This window comes from Nerophis lumbriciformis, linkage group LG23 (genome assembly GCF_033978685.3).
Source record: "Nerophis lumbriciformis linkage group LG23, RoL_Nlum_v2.1, whole genome shotgun sequence".
Lineage (NCBI taxonomy): Eukaryota > Metazoa > Chordata > Actinopteri > Syngnathiformes > Syngnathidae > Nerophis > Nerophis lumbriciformis.
The window spans coordinates 33,627,438-33,640,797 of NC_084570.2; the positions used below are offsets into that span (position 1 = coordinate 33,627,438).

General features: G+C 40.0%; 1 protein-coding gene and 1 long non-coding RNA gene across 5 annotated transcripts in view; one reads left to right on the forward strand and one right to left on the reverse strand.

The window, feature by feature from the left end:
- dlgap4b (discs, large (Drosophila) homolog-associated protein 4b) overlaps window positions 1-3,189 on the reverse strand; it is a 363,341-nt gene extending 360,152 nt beyond the window's left edge. For all 4 annotated transcript variants that reach the window (XM_061984691.1, XM_061984692.1, XM_061984690.1 and 1 more), the window contains exon 1: window positions 2,897-3,189. The gene's annotated coding sequence lies outside the window, so the exon portion shown is untranslated. The remainder of the gene's footprint in view (window positions 1-2,896) is intronic.
- The window catches only part of LOC140679783 (uncharacterized), an 80,256-nt gene continuing 69,793 nt past the window's right edge, over window positions 2,898-13,360 (forward strand). The window contains exon 1 of the long non-coding RNA XR_012051130.1: window positions 2,898-3,006. This is a non-coding gene — a long non-coding RNA (uncharacterized lncRNA). The remainder of the gene's footprint in view (window positions 3,007-13,360) is intronic.

Below are 13,360 nucleotides of genomic sequence, written 5' to 3' on the forward strand. Positions count from 1 at the left end.
TGTTGTCCAGCCTTGTTGTTGTTTCCGGATGAGGAGATGCTGCTCTGTTATTGATTGAAGTAAAGTCTCTTATATTTATGTATCTTATATTTCGTCTGCTCTTTTTTGCAGTGTATAACAATTATCAACAAAAGAGGAGAAATATAACCTTAAAGAAAAATTTAACTTAAATCATTTGTATGCACGAACAACACTTAAAACCGTTTTTGTATCAATATGTAGAATTCAATTGTGAAATAGATTAAGCAAATAATTCAAACAATGGAATTAAATGATCAAATTTAAGAAACCGTTCAAACCCAAAGTGATAACTAGTGATGTGCGATACCACCGATTTTTTCCCCGATCCGATACCAAGTAAAATTCAGGCTGGTATCGGCCATACCGATTCGATACCTATACTTTGTGCAGGTATACCTAATATGTCTCCTAAAATTTAAAAAGTTGCGTATTTCAAATAATAACATGTCTCATAGCATAGCAAGACAAACCATGGACAGAATCATATAAAGTACACGAAAGTGTTGTTTCAAACCATAAATAAATAAATAAATTGGTCAAAATGTTGCAGAGATGATGTTTTACAGATCATCTTCAAGTCGCTTTCTGACAGTCGCTTCAGGATGCGCCGTTTTGTGGGCGGTCTTATTTACGTGCCTCCACTTCGACAGTGTCTTCTCCCTGTCATCTTTGTTATAGCTGTGTAGCGTGCAAGGACGGGTGTGGAAGAAGTGTCAAAAGACGGAGCTAACTGTTTTAATGAGATTCAGATTTACTTCAATCAATAACGGAGCAGCATCTCCTCATCCGTGGCTCACTAGTGCAACAACAACGCCGGAATTGTGTCCCGTGAAAAACCATCCGACCGCAACTCTCTAATAACTAAAGTTCCTTGGGTGAATTATGTAAACTCACTACACCGGTATGTTTTAGTGCTTTCATGGCGAGTTTACTGAAAGATATAAGTAAGAACTTTACACTACTATATATGAGAAATGGCAACAGCGGAGGATGAATGTCCCATAACAAGAATATAGAGAAAAAGAAGAAGCTTAACCACTACGGTGTCCGCACGGACTACAAAGGCGGACGCGCGCAAATTTTCAGGACTTATGCAGATCCCAAATACAGATCAGCAGGTATCAGAAGGTAAGAAAAGTTGCTTTTGCATATTATTGTGAAAGAAAACGTCAGATAATATGTCTTACCTTATACACACGCCATAATAATACTCCTATGTTGAAGCACAGTACAATCCATCAAGCGGTGTGGCTTCATAGCTTACCAAAGTCGTACTAAAACATGTTGATAGAATTTAGAGCGCTGTGTGTAATGTTCTATATTCTCAATGGAACATATAAAATGTTGGTGTTGTTTACTTGAGTCATACTGCAGTCTACACGTATCTCTTATGTGTGACTGTCATCTACTGGTCACACTTATTTCACCATATACCAAATAAAATTGCCTGGAGGTCGGTAAGCACAATCAAAATTATTCCGTACATTAGGCGCACTAGGTTATAAGGCGCACTGTCGAGCTTTGAGAATATTAAAGGATTTTAACTGCGCCTTATTGTCTGAAAAATATGGCAATCATGCTAAAATGAAGATTATGATGTAATGTCAACGACCAAAATAAGTAAATTAAAATAAGCTCTTAAAATTAGGGAAATTATTTACTGGGTAGCAGGTTATAGTTTGCTTTGTGCATAATTGTAGCTGTTTGCAAATGCACCAACACATTCAGATTTACACATGAGATATTCATGCAAGTAGCAATATAATATTATTGTGGTAGTACTAGCTAAGTGTACTGCATCATAGACAGGTACTTTTAATATTATCATTGTTTTGTTTTTGTCCAGTTTTTCACGATTGCAAACTACAACCATAATACCAAAACAATTGTTAAATAGGTACCTCTTTGACGTTGTCATTAAAAACCGAGCATTATCTTAGTCAAGGCAGCGCGTGTGTCAGATTGTGATAAGCACTTGAACTCAGCACTCTCTCCTGTAGTCATCTGCACTTGAACGCAACAACAGTTTTACCTTGACTGGAAGCGTCGACGACCACTTTGGGAGCTTTTTGTCTTTTTGTTTATCCAAATAACTTCCCGAGAAGAGGCTTCCAAGACGTGTTGACACGAAGATGAAGGCTGGATAGATTTTTGAGCACTGTGTGTAATGTTCTATATTCTCAATGGAACATACAAAATGTTGGTGTTGTTTACTTGAGTCATGTTGCGGTCTACACATATCTCTTATGTGTGACTGCCATCATATTGCATTCTACACGTATCTCTTATGTGTGACTGCCATCTACTGGTCACACTTATCATTTCACCATGTACCAAATACAATTGCTGGAGGTCGGTAAGCACAACCAAAATTATTCCGTACATTAGGCGCACCGCGTTATAAGGCGCACTGTCGAGTTTTGAGAAAATGAAAGGATTTTAAGTGTGCCTTATGGTCTGAAAAATACGGTATTCATGCTAAAATAAAGATCATGATGTAATGTTAACGACCACAATTAAAACGAGGGAAATTATTTACTGGATAGCAGGTTATAGTTTGCTTTGTGCATAATTTTAGCTGTTTGCAAATGCACCAAATTAATTCTGATTTACACATGAGGTATTCATGTAAGTAGCAAAATAATATTATTGTGGTTGTACTAGCATAGGTAAAGAAGTGTACTGCATCATATAATGTTATCATTGTTTTGTTTTTTTCAGTTTTTCACGACTGCAAACTAAACAATTTTTAAACGGGTGCCTCTTTGACGTTGTCATTCAAAACCGAGCATTATCTGTGTCAGATTGTGACAAGCACTTGAACGCAGCACTCTCTCCTGGTGTCATCTGCACTTGAACGCAACAACAGTTTTACCTTGACTGGAAGCGTCGACGACCACTTTGGGAGCTTTTTGTCTTTTTTTTTTTTTATCCAAATAACTTCCCGAGAGGAGGTTTCCAAGACGTGTTGACACGACGATGAAGGTTGGTGAAAAGCGGCATTTGTCCTTCAGTTGTTGAGAGGCAAGAAGCGAGACTTCCTCCATTAGCCGCCTCGCCGGGGAGAGAGGTACACAAAATGTGTGCTTTGGAATTGGATGGCGGACGACGAGGAGACGGGAGGAGAGGAGATGATGTCTGCCTCCGTGATGCTGCTGCAGCCTAATAACTAACTACACCGAGAGAGAGAGAGGGGAGAGGGAGAGAGACCTTTAACAATTTATCGGCGCCACTTCCGGTTAAAGTAAGCGTCACATGTATGCCGATTTAAATTACATTTCCTTTTACGTTACAACCGATTTACAATTAAGGTTGCAACATTTTTGAACAGCTTAATTAAAAAAGGACGGATTAAACTAAATAAAAATGATCATTCAGACCGATTAAAATGACCGCTTAATTGTCACTCACGGCTGTCTCATTAAAGCAGACCTGGGACGATAGGGCGCACCGTATTATAAGGCGCATATTATGATTTTTTTTCTAAATGTAAAAGACTTCCTTGTGGTCTACATAACATGTAATGGTGGTTCTTTGCTCAAAATGTTGCATGGATGATGTTTTACAGATCATCTTCAAGTCGCTTTCTGACAGTCAGGCTGCGCCGTTTTGTGGGCGGTCTTATTTATGTGCCTCCACTTCGACAGCGTCTTCTCGCCGTCATCTTTTGTTGTAGCGGTGTAGCAGTGACGTGCGGTCACCGGAGGCCTCACCTGCCATCATGGAGAGAAAAAAAAAGTAAAAAGAAAAAATAATAATTAAATTGTTATATGTATTCAGTGATTATACTATAAAGTTATTTTCCATTTAACTTCACCAGTTTTAGATTATTTTTATTCAAAATCGCTGAATTTTCACATTTGCCGTTCAAATACTGAGAAGAGACGGTGCAGTGATCAGCAGCCAGTTGAGGCACGTCACTCAGTTGTGCCTCAACATGGATTGCGGACTCGGCTAACTGCTGGCCTGCTGTGCAGTGAGACCGTATTGCTATATGAACTATGTTATACATTTCCATAGTTTAGTTAGCTGAGGTATATAATGTACAGTGTATTTTGTCAACAACTGTATGTGTGTAAAGTATTTCTTGTGCTGAGCAATCATAAAACTGCTGCGAAGATGCACTGTGTGAGGCTCGCAGTAATCCCGCCTCCTGGTGCTGGTTAATGTACCCCCGCCGCAGAATGCACCCCCTGACGGGAGCACCACACCAACCAAAGCCCACACCCAAACCCTCCACGTGCAAGACCGAATCCACCCAAAAAAAGTCACTTAACAAGAAGCCAAAAAGTGCAAAAACAACAATGTTCGCGCCAGAGGAGCCGTGAATGACTGCAGGGACACAACAGTAGGTACACCTGCAGACTGCAGCACGGAGTTCATATTTCATTCATTCACAACTCCTCCAACACGAACACCACTGTTCCCACACTTATAAGTAAAGATATGACTATAATAACGTTTTTTTAATTAAATATGCTTTTTTGTGTGCTACAGTTTGTATGTGTAAAGTTAAAGTTAAGTTAAAGTACCAATGATTGTCACACACACACACTAGGTGTGGTGAAATTTGTCCTCTGCATTTGACCCATCCCCTTGTTCACCCCCTGGGAGGTGAGGGGAGCAGTGGGCAGCAGCAGCGCCGCGCCCGGGAATAATTTTTGGTGATTCAACCCCCAATTCCAAGCCTTGATGCTGAGTGCCAAGCAGGGAAGAATGCTGGTATGAGCTTTTAAACATAACCCGTTAAGTGCTGCCAATCAAATGGTGAATAAGATACTCTTTAGGGTTCATATGTTTGTAAATCTGACTGTGATGAAGTCAGTGCCTCACCAGCCATCAACCTCACCGAACGTCACTGCGGTGTAGCGTGCAAGGACGGAGGTGGAAGAAGTGTCAAAAGATGGCACTAACTGTTTTAATGACATTCCGACTTTACTTCAATCAATAACGGAGCAGCATCTTCTCATCCGTGGCTCACTAGTGCAACAACAACACAGGAAATGTGTCCCTAATAACTAAAGTTCCTTGGGTGAATAATGTAAACTCACTGCACCGGTATGTTTTAGTGCTTTCATGGCGAGTTTACTGACAAATATAAGTAAGAACTTTACACTACTTTATATTAGAAATGGCAACAGCGGAAGATGAATGTCCCATAACAAAACGATAGAGAAAAAGAAGAAGCTTATCCACTACGGCGTCGACACAGACCACAAAGGCGGACGCGTGCAAATTTTCAGAACTTATGCAGATCCCAAATACAGATCAGCAAAATGACCGGATGTTACTCACGGCTGTCTCATTAAAGCATCCATCCATCCATCCATCCATCTCCTTCCGCTTATCCGAGGTCGGGTCGCGGGGGCAGCAGCCTAAGCAGGGAAGCCCAGACTTTCCTCTCCCCAGCCACTTCGTCCAGCTCCTCCCGGGGGATCCCGAGGCGTTCCCAGGCCAGCCGGGAGACATAGTCTTCCCAACGTGTCCTGGGTCTTCCCCGTGGCCTCCTACCGGTTGGACGTGCCCTAAACACCTCCCTAGGGAGGCGTTCGGGTGGCATCCTGACCAGATGCCCGAACCACCTCATCTGGCTCCTCTCGATGTGGAGGAGCAGCGGCTTTACTTTGAGCTACCCCCGGATGACAGAGCTTCTCACCCTATCTCTAAGGGAGAGCCCCGCCACCCGGCGGAGGAAACTCATTTCGGCCGCTTGTACCCGTGATCTTGTCCTTTCGGTCATAACCCAAAGCTCATGACCATAGGTGAGGATGGGAACGTAGATCGACCGGTAAATTGAGAGCTTTGCCTTCCGGCTCAGCTCCTTCTTCACCACAACGGATTATTAAAGCAGACCTGGGCAATTTAAGGCCCGGGGGCCACATGCGGCCTGTAAAGCGTTTCAATCTGGCCCTCCGGACATTCCCAAATAATTGTTTTCGATCTTTAAGATGGAAAGGGTAGCTGCCATTATGATGTGCAGTGATGTTGTCAAATGACCGTAAGTCTTTACTATAAAAAGTATTTCAATGGTCGGAATCTGCGCTTTTGCATGATATACTAGTTATTAGGGTTGTCCCGATACCAATATTTTAGTACCAGTACTTTTCTAAACAAGGGGGACCACAAAAAATTGCATTATTGGCTTTATTTTAACAAAAAATCTCACGGTACATTAAACATATGTTTGTTATTGCAATCGAAGATCAATTTAGTCCTTAGATAAAATAGTGAACATACTAGACAACTTGTCTTTTAGTAGTACCGTATTTTCCGGACTATCGGCGCCGCTTCCAGTTAAAGTTAGCGCCACATGTATGCCGATTTTAATTACATTTCCTTTTACATTACAACCAATTTACAATTAAAGTTACTACATTTTTGAACAGCTTAATCAAAAAAGGACGAATTAAACTAAATAACAATGATCATTCAGGCCGATTAAAATGACCGCTTGTCATTCACGGCTGTCTCATTAAAGCAGGTTAGGCAAATTAAGGCCCAGGGGCCACATGCTAAGCATTTCAATCTGGCCCGCCGGACATTCCTAAATAATTTTTTTAGATATTTAAGATGGAAAGTGTAGCTGCCATTATGATGTGCAGTGATGTTGTCAAATGACCGTAAGTCTTGAACTATACCATTGGTGTCAAACTCTGGCCCACGGGCCAAATTTGGCCCGCCGCGTAATTTAATTTGGCCCTTGAGGCAATATCAATTAACATTAGAGCTGGCCCGCTGGTATTATACAGCGGCTGTTGCCGCTGTGACACCGCATTCACCGCACCATACTTGCCAACCCTCCCGATTTCCCGGGAGACTCCTGAATTTCAGTGAAATCCGGACATCTATATTGGGGGCGTGCCTTAAAGGCATTGCCCTTAGCGTCTTCTTTACAACCTGTCGTCTCGTCCGCTTATCCCCCATATAAACAACGTGCCGGCCCAGTCACATAATATATGCGGCTTTTACACATACACACACACACACACACACACACACAATTGGATGCAAGACATACTTGGTCAACAGCCATACAGATCACACTGACGGTGGTCGTATAAAAAACTTTAACACTGTTCCAAATATACACCACACTGTGAACCCACACCAAACAAGAAAGACAAACACATTTTGGGAGAACATCCGCACCGTAACACAACATAAACCATACTTGCCAACCTTGAGACCTCCGATTTCGGGAGGTGGGGGGGTGGGAGGCGTGGTCGGGGGCAGGGTTGGGGGCGCGGTTAAGAGGGGAGGAGTATATTTACAGCTAGAATTCACCAAGTCAAGTATTTCATATATATATATATAAGAAATACTTGACTTTCAGTAAATTCTAGCTATATATATATATATATATATATATATATATATATATATATATATATATATATAATTATATTATTATATATATATATATACTGTATATGTATATATATATATATATATATATATATATATATATATATATATATATATATATATATATAAATAAGAGAAACACTTGAATTTCAGTGTTCATTTATTTACACATATACACGCACATAACACTCATCTACTCATTGTTGAGTTAAGGGTTGAATTGTCCATCCTTGTTCTATTCTCTGTCACTATTTTTCTAACCATGCTGAACACCCTCTCTGATGATGCATTCTGCTTTGTCTCCTTGTTGTGTGCGCAATTGTGCACTGCACTCTCTAAAAGCCCTAGATGTTTATGTCACATATGCATGTACAGTAGATGGCAGTATTGTCCTGTTTAAGAGTATCACAACATTGCTGTTTACGGCAGACAAACTGCTTTACGGTAGACAAAAACGTGACTGCTGTTGTTGTGTGTTGTTGCCACGCTGGGAGGACGTTAATGAAACTGCCTAACAATAAACCCACATAAGAAACCAAGAACTCGCCCTCGATCATTCTACAGTTATAACGTGATTGGGCAGGCACACTGTTTATATTGTGGGAAAGCGGACGTGAAAACAGGCTGTCGACACGTCACTCAGGTCTGCCTGAATTTCGGGAGATTTTCGGGAGAAAATTTGTCCCGGAAGGTTTTCGGGAGAGGCGCTGAATTTCGGGTGTCTCCCGGAAAATCCGGGAGGGTTGGCAAGTATGACATAAACACAACACAACAAATACCCAGAACGCTTTGCAGCACTAACTCTTTCGGGACGCTACAAATACACCCCCCGCTACCACCGTTTGCTTTTTGAAAGTTGATTTTGCACTATTAATTTATATAAGCATTGCTTGTTCCATATTCAGCGTTAAAGCAAATCAGTGGGGAGGTATAGAATAGGCAAATATAAGCTTTGGCTTCAGCCTATTCCTTTTTCAGTCATTCTTTTTCTTTTCCATTATTTTTGTCTGTAAATGTGTATGATATGTCTAATCTGTACTGTTAAACTGGTCACACAAAATGGTTAATAGTTGATGGTTGATTATATGACCGAAATAAACGTATTTCATTCATTCATTCATTGTTTGTTCCATATTCAGTGTTAAAGCAAATCAGTGTAGCAAACTGAGCAATAATTAACGTTTTATTCATGCACTTTCTCTTGCTACTTCAAGGCTTGAATGTTTGATTCATTCATTATTGTTATTTTATTTTAAAATGTATTATTAGCCTGTGGAAAAAGTTTATTTTGATATTTACCTCAGAAGGCTGCACATAGAAAAGAGGCATTCAATTTTATTTGATATGCCATTGATGTTTTTTTATTATTATTATTATTATTTGAAACTCGATTTTGCATGTCACTATAAAGTTATACAAGCCTTGCTTGTTCAATATTCAATGCAAAACTTGTTTGTGTCCCTATTAAAAGGTTAATTTGTTTAACCTTGGCCCGCGGCTTTGTTCAGTTTTAAATTTTGGCCCACTCTGTATTTGAGTTTGACACCTCTGAACTATACAAAGTATTTCAATGGTTGGAATCTGCGCTTTTGCATGATATACTAGTTACTAGGGTTGTCCAATACCAATATTTTAGTACCGGTACCGGTATTTCGATACTTTTCGGTACTTTTCCAAATAAGGGGGACCACAAATATGGCATTATTGGCTTTATTTTAACAAAAAATCTCACGGTACATTAAACATGTGTTTATTATTGCAATGGAAGACCAATTTAGTCCTTAAATAAAATAGTGAACATACTAGACAACTTGTCTTTTAGTAGTACTGTATTTTTCGGACTATAAGGCGCACTTAAAATCCTTTTTTTTTCCTCAAAACTCGACAGTGCGCCTTATAACCCGGTGCGCCTAATGTACGGAATAATTCTGGTTTTCCTTACCGACCTCGAAGCAATTGTATTTGGTACATGGTATAATGATCAGTGTGACCAGTAGACATAAGAGATAAGTGTAGACTGCAATATGATGGCAATACGACCCAAGTAAACAACACCAACATTTGATATGTTCCATTGAAAGTATAGAACATTACACACGGCGCTCAAAATTCTACCAACATGTTTTAGTACGACTTTGGTAAGTTATTTAGCTACACCGCTTGATGGATTGTACTGTGCTTCAACATAGGAGTATTATTATGGTGTGTTAAGTTAAAGTTAAAGTACCACTGATAGCCACATACACGCTAGGTGTGGTGAAATTACTCTCTGCATTTGACCCATCCCCTTGTTCCACCACCTGGGAGGTGAGGGGAGCAGTGAGCAGCAGCGGTGGCCGCGCTCGGGAATCATTTTGGTGATTTAACCCCCAATTCCAACCCTTAATGCTGAGTGCCAAGCAGAGAGGTAATGAGTCCATTTTCATAGTCTTTAGTATGACTCGACCGGTTTGAACTCATGACTTACCGATCTCAGGGCGGACACTCTAACCACAAGGTGTATGAGGTAAGACCTATTATCTGCCGTTTTGTTTTGCAATATTATGCAAATGCAACTTTTCTTACCTTCTGGTACCTGCTGATCTGTATTTGGGATCTGCATAAGTCCTGAAATTTTGTGGGTACCTGCCATTGTAATCCGTGGCGACACCGTAGTGGATAAGCTTCTTCTTTTTCTCTATCTTCTTGTTATGGGACATTCATCCTCCACTGTTGCCATTTCTAATATAAAGTAGTGTAAAGTTCTTACTTATATCGGTCAGTAAACTCGCCATGAAAACACTAAAACATACCGGCGTAGTGAGTTTACATAATTCACCCAAGGAACGGTCGGACGGTTTTTCACGGGACACACGGCGTTGTTGTTGCACTAGTGAGCCACGGATGAGGAGATGCTGCTCCATTATTGATTGAAGTAAAGTCTGAATGTCATTAAAACAGTTAGCTCCATCTTTTGACACTTTTTTGACAACAAATATGACGGGGAGAAGACGCTGTCGAAGTGGAGGCACGTAAATAAGACCGCCCACAAAACGGCGCATCCTGAAGAGACTGTCAGAAAGCGACTTGAAGATGATCTGTAAAACATCATCTATGCAACATTTTGACCAAAGAACCACCATTACATGTTATGTAGACCACAAGGAAGTATTTTACATTTAGAAAAAATATATAATAATATGACCCTTTTAATGCGCCCTATAATCCGGTACGCCTTATATATGAAAAAAGATCGAAAATAGATCATTCATCGGCAGTGCACCTTATAATCCGGTGCGCCCTATGATCTGGAAAATACAGTAAGTAAACAAACAAAGATTAGTCTGCTGACGTATGCAGTAACATATTGTGTCATTTATCATTCTATTATTTTGCCAACATTATAAAGGACAAGCTGTAAAACTTGATTATTAATCTACTTGTTCATTTACTGTTAATATCTGCTTATTTTCTGTTTTAACAGGTTCTATCTACACTTCTGTTAAAATGTAATAATCACTTATTCTTCTCTTCTTTGATACTTTACATTAGTTTTGGATGATACCACACATTTGGGTATCGATCATACATTGGTCATATTCAAAGTCCTGAGTTTATAAACATAATATACATTTTTTTAAAAAGGAAAAAATATTTTGTGACGATAAAAAATATTGATTTAATCATAGTAGTATCGACAAGACACGCTCCTGTACTTGGTATCACTACAGTGGATGTCGGGTGTAGATCCACCCATGGCATTTGTTTGCATTGTGACGCCGGTGAGCTATTGTATCCTCCTACGGCAGACCTGGGCATTCTGCGGCCCGCGGGCCACATCCGGCCCTTTGTGCGTCCCTGTTCGGCCCGCGTGAGGCCAATCATAAATTACAAAATCAATTTAAAAAAGTATCTATGTCGAGTGTGCAATACAACGGTGCTGCTTTTGTTTTGAAAAGCGTTATTTGTATTACTTCCGTGTGGACGTATGCGCGTGTGTGATTGTGAGTGAATGTGAACAGCGGCAATCACAAATTACAAAATAAAGTTTAAAAAACATCTATGTCGTGCGTGCAATACAACTGTGCTGCTTTTATTTTGAAAAGTGTTATTTATGGGCATATGTCCGTCCGGGTGTAACCTGTGAGTGAAAGTGCACAGCGACAAGTGATAAGACGCTAAAAAGAGAAAAGTTGATGACGAATGGCGTGTTTTCAACAAGACATGGACTGCCAAGTATTTCTTTACAGAAATTAAAGGTAAAGCCGTGTGCTTAATTTGTGGTACACGGGTTGCTGTGTTTAAAGAATATAATTTGAATCGCCGGCTGATGCGTTGATGGTAAAACTGCAAACCCAACAAGGACTTTTTGCCAAATTTCACACCCCCAGAGATGCAGCCGTCAGGACAAGTTTCATCATTTCTCACAAAATCGCCAAAAAAAGTAAGGCATTTTCTGACGGAGAGTTTATTAAGGAGTGCTTATTGGACTCTGTTGCGCTGATATGCCGGAGACTTTGACTGTTTTTCGCTGGCTTTGGATGAGAGCTGCGATGTACGTGACACCGCCCAGCTGCTCATCTTCTTACGTCGGATAACTACAGACTTTCAAATCACGAAGGACCTGGCAGCCATGCAGTCAATTAAAGAGACAACCACAGGTAATAACTTGTTCACATAGGTAAATGCGTGTTTGGACATGTTAGGACTGAAATGGGACAAGCTGGCAGGTGTGACAATCCAATCCAATCCACTTTATTTATGTAGCACATTTAAACAACAAAATGTTTCCAAAGTGCTGCACAACAATATTAAAAACAATATTCAAATATTATCCTAAGCTCCACCAATGACTGAATAAAAACAAAAAATAATTACATATAAAACCAATATAAAAAACAATATAAAATAAATATGATTAAAAACGATTTTTAACAACAGATGGTTGTCCAAATCTGACAGGGAAAAATGTTGTATAATGCAGGATAGGGTGACAGAAATTAACCCTGTGCAGAAATGGATATTTTTGCATTGTATTATACATCAGGAAGTGTAGTGTAAGACAGTGTTAAAAAAAAAACCCATCAAAAGCAATCTGCTTTTGTATAAAGTTAAGTTAAGTTAAATGAAATTATTATTATTATTATTATTATTAATTATTATTATTATTATTATTATTATTATTTATCTTACGGTATATAAAAAATAATATTGAGCAAAATTTAATTTAAATATTGTCGGTGTGGCCCTCCAGCAGTGCTCTGGTTGCTTATGCGGCCCCCGGTAAAAATTAATTGCCCACCCCTGTCCTACGTTGTGTAGTGAAGCATGTTTAGCTATTCCTCCTCCTGCAGTGATAATAATACTTGTAAGAAACGTACTTTATTTGTCGCCATCGAGGCCAGAATCAGTGATTAAGAAGTAGCTAAAACACTGCCGACTGCGAGTGGATGTTCGCTGCTAGCTAGCTAGTCATGTCTTAAAGCACCTCTTCCTGAGGGTGTTTCAGTGTTATAACTTCACCTTTATCTTTACTTTTTACTCCAAAATGCATTAATTCTCTGTTTTCTGTCTACAAACTGTGTCTGCTTAAAGCACTCCGTGTGTGTGCGCTGCCGAACATGCTCCTCTGCTCGTAAAAAAACCAGCAATGTCACGACATGACGTCATGCCCGGGAACCGGTACTTTTCAAACAGAGTATAGTACCGTTTATGATTCATTAGTACCGCGATACCCTACTAGTACCGGTATACCATACAACCCTAGTTTACGTGTGTGTAGCGTTGCTTCAAGCTCGGACAAGGAAGAGTTCGGGCCGCCAGTTTAATAGATTCTACGTCAAGTTGCAAAATGTATACAGTAGCTTGCTATTGCTGTCTATCATTTGGAGAGAGACAGTTGACAAAGACAACGCCCGTCTGTTCTTGTCAGGCTGCACTCTCTCACTGCAACTCCTGTCTGCTTTCAAGTCTTCTCCACATGCCAAGCACACTC